Raw genomic sequence first — 7096 nt, 5'->3', positions numbered from 1 at the left:
ACGACCGTTTTAAGTAACGGCGTTTCGCGAACGAACCGTTACCCCTCGCCTTACTTTGAAACCTTGGTTAAAGACTTTAAATGACTAATTGGGGTATGAAACAATTATGTTAAGTGGATTAGGCAGTTGATAAGGTACTCGCAAAAGAATTGCCTTAAAACTCTTAATGGTTAATTTATTAAAAATGGTGGAGCCGAGGGTACTCGAGCGACTTAAGTGAATCGTTAAGCGCGAAAGCGAACGTTAGGGGTCTAATTGGTTAAAGTCTAGTTTCTTAAGCGACCGGGGATTAATTCCGGCTTATGTTATTGTTTATAGGTTACCAGACCCACTCTAAGCTTAAGTCTACCCCGGAGCACTCAGGAAAGTTTTCTACCCGTTATACTGTTGTTGTGATGTAAATATATGTATATGCATTATCTTGTGATAAGTGCATGTTTGTTAGTAGCAAATCTTGCGATATATTGGAGCATGTGATATGGTATATATGCATGTCTGTTTCGTAATCTTGTTATATATTGTTGATTCAATTGCTTATAAGTTGCATAATACCTATGCTAGAGATAAGCAGTAGTTGCGTATACCCTTAGTATAGGGGACCCAAAGGTGAACATTTTCTAAAATCGGGAGTCGATGTTCCCGAGTATATTATATATATATATTTATATATATATATTAATATAGTTTTCAAAACTATTAATCGAATAAGTTTTATTCGATAACTTTATTTTATTTAATGAATATTACTTTGAATATTCATTCGAGGACTTATGACTCGGTTTATTTTATTTAATGAATATTAATTTGAATATTCATTCGAGGACTTATGACTCGCTTTATTTTATTTAATGAATATTATTTTGAATATTCATTTGAGGACTTATGACTCCGCTTATTTATTAAATAATATTCTTTATTTTATTAAAGAATAATGTTTCGATAATCAAACTTATTTTCGATTATTCAAATAAAGATCATACTTTCGTATAAGTATATCTTTGGTTATTTATTATTCATTTCAAGTATGAGTTTTTAAAACTTTTACTTCAATTATTTTTATAAGGATTATCCTTATGGGAATATTATTTAAATAGTAATATTCAGATATTTTCTAATATATTGGGACTGATTTATTTTATTAAATCAGCATGACTCCAAACATTCTTAAAAATGTTATCGAGTCTTCAAAATGATTTTTAAAGGTTAGAGCGAATCCCAAAACTCATTTTTATATTTAAGATCTTCCTTTCAAGGGGATTTAAATACTCGCTCAAAACCTGAGGGATCCGGCTCTGTGGTATATTTTATATTCGCAACGTGGTTGCTGTTTTGAGACAACAATTTGATTACTTGCCCAATGTTCAGGAAGTAAGTCCATCTAATTGAATCGGCATAAGCGACAGGCCGGGGTACGGTCTATGAAGGTGTAAGTGGCTGGGTAACAGTCCATCCACGCGTGAGTGGCCGGGTAACGGTCTAGCGCGAGGTCTGAATGCGACCAGGGTGATGACCGGCGAGGAATTCATCCATCTACAGTAGAAAAGGTTACTTATTGGTATCTTTGCCTGATCAGCAAGATATCGGGTTTATGCCAAAATTCTTTTCTTTCCAAATTCATTGGATATTGCAACTCTGTTCATACCTTACATGACAGAGGTTTTCAGGAAATGTATGAGAGATATATATGGATATATATCGGGACTTAATGAAGTATCTCGTAACTTTATTTCATTCAATAATATTTCAAAGATTGAAACTATTCAAGTCTTATCTTGTAGTCTCATCTGGGTGATGAACTTTTGAAACTGATTATAACTTGAACGGTGGTAGTTCAAGTAGTATTCGGAAAGATATAACTATATTGGAGTATCTTGTAACTTCATCTTTTAAACTTATATCTAGTAAATGATTATCTTGTGCATGTCAAAGATTTTCGGAAAAACGTTGAGACAAGGTTAGATATATGAGATCACCTTGCAACGATATTTTATACAGTTATAAACGGGAACTCTGTGTATATTATACATGTCAGAGGATTTCAAAGATTGTGAAAAGTATATATGTATATATATACTGAATATTTTGTGACTTGGTCGCGTTAAGATATCAGCTTGGTTCATTTCTTCTTGACCAAGACTTTCATGAGTACTATGAGAATGCTCATATATTTTTAATTATTATACATATTATTTTGGTGGGCTTGTTTCCCACCCTTGCTTTCTTCTTTCATCACAGAACAACAGATAGAAAAGATGAACAGGACCAAGCTTCCAATTCGCAAGCGGTTAGGAAACGTTCCGCAGTTTTCTGGAAGCGTTGATACCGCTGTAGCTGAGGTAAAAATTACCAATAGGCTAGGCTTTCAACTTTTGATGAACCAGACTTATGTATATTATGAATTGTAATAATGGCAAAGAATATGTAAATTATTCAGAAACCCTTTTGAGGAGAAATGGTTTATATTTGTGGAATAAAATGACTTATGTTATTTTTGGTATTCATCTCTGAGACTATAACTTGTGGTGTGTGTGTGTATATTGTGGGGTCACAGTACGCAGCAGTTGGTTGATTGTTAAGTTTAAGTATTATTAAGGGAAATGGAACTCGTGACAACCCGAATCCCCGATTCCGAATTTGGGGGTGTTACAATGGCCAACCCCATGTATGTTCAAATTCTGAAGAATGGCCCTTTCATCCCTGTGAAAAGAGTTTCTGAAATACAGATGGGGACATGGTCATTCTAGCACATTATGCACCCAAAGACCCCTTAACCTACACAGAGCCTGAAAAGGAAAAGGTTGCACTGGATAGCAGTTTACAACTCATATTAATTGAGTCTCTTGACAATATAATGTATAACAACCTTATCAACTGTGATTCTGCTAAACAGATTTGAGAGAAAATTGAGATTCTGTGTGAGGGTACAAAGGAAGTTAGATCAAATGAAAGGAGAATACTGGTGTCTCGGTATGAGGGTTTCATGGTTAGACCTAAAGAAGGAATTACTGAAGTTTTTGAAAGATTCAACAAATTGAATAATGACTTACAACTTCATGATAAATATTATGAAGTTGAGGAGGTTAACCTAAAATTTTTGCTTTCCCTTCCTGACCATCTTGAACATAAGATATCTGCTATTAGAGAAGGAAGAGACTTAAGCAGAATGACATTGGAGGTCTTATATGGGATTTTAAAAACATATGAGCTTGAGATGTTGTAGAGAAAGTCATTGAAGGAAAACCAAGGACATGTGGTTGATGGATCTAGTACATTGATGGTCAATGATAGCACAATGCTTGAAGATAAATAAGAAGCTCAAACTCCAATCAATCATGCTATTGAGAAAAATAACAAGGTTCCCCAGAAACAAGTCATATTGGAGTTAGAAGAGGATGAATACTACACCCTTGATGAGCTAGATGAGATGGATCAATCAATGGATTACCTTGCTAGAAAATTTTCTAACATTAGGGTGAAAAAGCCAAAGTACTTTAAGAGCAATGGATAAACCTCAAATAGAAACAATTGGAAAGGAAAAACTCAGTACAACTCAGGCGGCTACAAAACTGGATCTGTTGACAGATCAAAAATTAGGTGCTACCAATGTGATGAGTTGGGACACTTTGCAACTGAGTGTAGGAAGCCAAAAAAAGTGAAGAAGGATAAAACCTACTTGGAGTCGGAAGTAAAGTATGAAGCTCTCTTGAGAAAACGATAGGGAAAGGCTTATATAGCTGAAGGCAAGAGTTGGGATGACACTGGTGAAGATGATGATAATGAAGAATTTAGAAATTATGCACTCATGGATTTAGAGCATGGAGAATCATTCACATCAAAATCAGAGGTACCAACTCTAACCATAATTGATTTAAATACAAGGCAATGTAAAGAAACTGTTAAAAAGATGAGTGTAGAGATGTTTCACATCCACACAAGCATGGTGGCAACTACTGAGGAAGTTAGTAGACTATCAAAAATCAATGAGAAGCTTGAGATCGAAAAGCAAGAGTTGGAGCTGCAGCTTGTTAAGCTTGAAACAGTTAAGCAAGATAATGAATATCTAAAAAACAAGCTCAAGTATGCAAGTGAAATTGAAGCAGTGTTGAGGGAAAAATTAGAAAAGTTTGAAGTAAAATTGAAGCCCTCTAAAAATGCATCTCAGTTGGTTGAAAAATGCCGTGAGAAAAAAAACCATGTGCTAATATAGATATTGGTTTGGACTATGATGCCTTGAACAGAAACAAGAAGAATGATGACGACAAAAGAAAAGAAATTGCAGATCAAGATGTCCCAAGTGTGCTGAGAAAAGTAAATACACCCTTTTTCAAAGCATGTGAGGTTAATTTCAGTGAGGTTGAGTTGGTCATCAAGCAAAAACTTGCGGATAAACACAGTGAAAAGAAGGATGCAGAAACCACTCCCACAAATGAAACTGAAAAGAAACCAATTGTCATTCAAGTTATCAAGACACCAACCAAAGAGGTCAAGATTGAGAATGCTGGGAAAAAGGAAAAGAACAGGAATGGAAAAATAGGTGTGAATAAGAGAAACAACTATACTTTTGTTGCAGATGCTCCCAGGAAGCAATGTCAAAAATGTAGCTCAACAAATCACCTAACTCACCTTTGTAAAAAGGCTGTTAGTGAGCCAAAGTTGAGAGCTTGCAAAAATAATAAGGCATTGGCTGAAGATTCTTTGATTGCATTCCTTGCAATATGAAAGTGATGACATGCTATCATAAATTGAGAGTAGATCTCAAAGAAGTTAATATTGGATCTACAGCTAAAAAGGAAAATGCAAATCAATCAATAAACAATGTTCTTTTTGAATTATCAAATTCTACTTCTGCAACTTCTGTGAAAAAGAAGAAAGTACCCAATATGTGTTGTGAGTCATAATGCGTTTATTGTCTTTATGTTTATAAACTTTTGATTATTTCGATGATTGATAAGTTATGGTTATTGATCTAGTATCGAGAGATATCTGTTAAGCATTTCATACACGCACGTTTCTGGTTTGTGAGTTGGTTTGTGGGATTTATTCGAACTCTGTTTTAAGTCATTGCATTCTTAGATGCATTGGCTTATTCATTTGGTTATGGTTATTCTGAGGGGATCGATTGCATTATCATTTAGTTGCATTCACGTAGTTGCATTCATGCATTAGGTTTGTTTTGTAGTTTTGAGTCTGTTTATGCTTGAGGACAAGCATCGATTCAAGTTTGGGGGTGTGATAAGTGGATTTTATATCCACTTGGAACACTTTATTACAAGCTTAAATTGGTGTTTTGGACTCAATTTGTTGGTATTTTGATGTGTTTTTGTGTTATTGCATTTCAAGTATCAGTTAAATGAAGAAAGGAGCTTTTAATGGAAATATGATGAAAAATGATCAGATTTGAAATCCAAGGCCATTTTCAAGTTGTAGAGAATCTCGTTAGCTTCGCGTGGGCAGTTGAATCGCCTAATTCTGACGAGTAGAACTCAAGTTATGGCCAAAATAAGATTCATCAGAATTTTCTAGAAGCCGCCCATGCGGCCGCGTCAGAAGTGCACGCGACTGCATGTTGACCCGCGGCCGCGTCAGTCCCGCACGCGACCGCATGCTGATGCGCGGCTGATTTCGCTAAAAAAGCCTTTTTGAGTGGAATTTGATAATTTTAAGGGTACAGGTCCACTAGGGGCTTATATATACTTAAAAAAGGGTTTTCATCATCCGGGAAGATTGGAAGATCAAGGAGAAGACCTAGAAGCACAAAACAACTCCGAAAAAGAAGATCTTATTTTCTACTTGTGATTCTTTGAAAATAGTTGTAACTTTGGATGCTCGTTTTCATTCTTGTTGAACCTAGACTTTTTTTATTCGTACTTTGATAATTATTCAGTTTATGAAGACCTTGTTTTATACCATGCTTTCATTGGAACCCATGATGACGATGAGTTTAATTATGGGCTAATCGTTATCATGGGATTCTAGCAGATTTACTTATGGATTTCAATAGTTAATTTGTTCTGATACCTTAGTGTGTGGTAATTGATTGATATCCTGGTAGGGTTGTGCTTATTCATATTATGTGCATATCTAACATATAAGATAGCGTGTTAATCTCTATTGAAGCGACAGTGAATATAGAGGTTTAGAACTTGCCATGCTAGCATAGGTTCATGTATTTTTTATGCATGATTCGTAGGTAATTTTAACCATCTTACTTGTCCTATGTAATCACGATAGATAACTTGCGCATTAAACCGTTATGTTTTCAATTCTAATAGACATATAAGGACTAAGCATAATTGGTGTCTATTCAACTTCTATCTCTTTTGTGGATGCTTGGTAGTAGGGTATTCGTACAACGAAAGTTGGCGTTTACTAGTTTCGTGTTATTTGATTAGTTTCATCACCATTATATGCTAAGGTTAAGAACAATAAGGCTATTGAATGAAGTATTTAATAAAGTTAGAATCCCATGTTTGTCATATATAGTAATTCAACCTCAATTCTTTTAGTTAATATTATTTAGTATAATCTCTTAGTTTAATAAAAACTAATTTATTATTTGTCTTAGCATTGAGCGATAACCATACATTGTTGCATAGGTGCATAAATTGAACTTAACATAAACCAGTCTCTGTGGGAACGAATATGATTTATATCTTATACTACTTACGAACGCGTATACTTGCGTGAATATTAGCGCGTATTTTCACCCTAACAAGAGCCTTGAACAACTTGTATACAAAGTTTGGAAATTCTAGATCTTCAAAGCCAGGTGGTTGTTGCACATAAATTTCTTCTTCCAACTCACCATTAAGGAAAGCACTCTTGACATCCATTTGATATACTTTAAAATTTAAATGTGCGGCAAATGCAAGAAAAATCCCCATTGCTTCAAGTCTTGCAACTGGAGCAAAAGTTTCATCATAGTCAATTCCTTCCTCTTGTGAGTAGCCTTTTACAACCAACCTTGCTTTATATCTGGTGACAATTCTATTTTCATTCATCTTGTTCATGTACACCTACTTTGTTCCAATTACACTTCTGTTCTTTGGTGCAGGAACCAACTCTCAAACTTTATTTCTTTCAAACTGATTTAGCT

The sequence above is a fragment of the Apium graveolens genome, chromosome 6 (assembly GCF_009905375.1).
Source record: "Apium graveolens cultivar Ventura chromosome 6, ASM990537v1, whole genome shotgun sequence".
Lineage (NCBI taxonomy): Eukaryota > Viridiplantae > Streptophyta > Magnoliopsida > Apiales > Apiaceae > Apium > Apium graveolens.
This window is presented reverse-complemented; position numbering follows the sequence as displayed.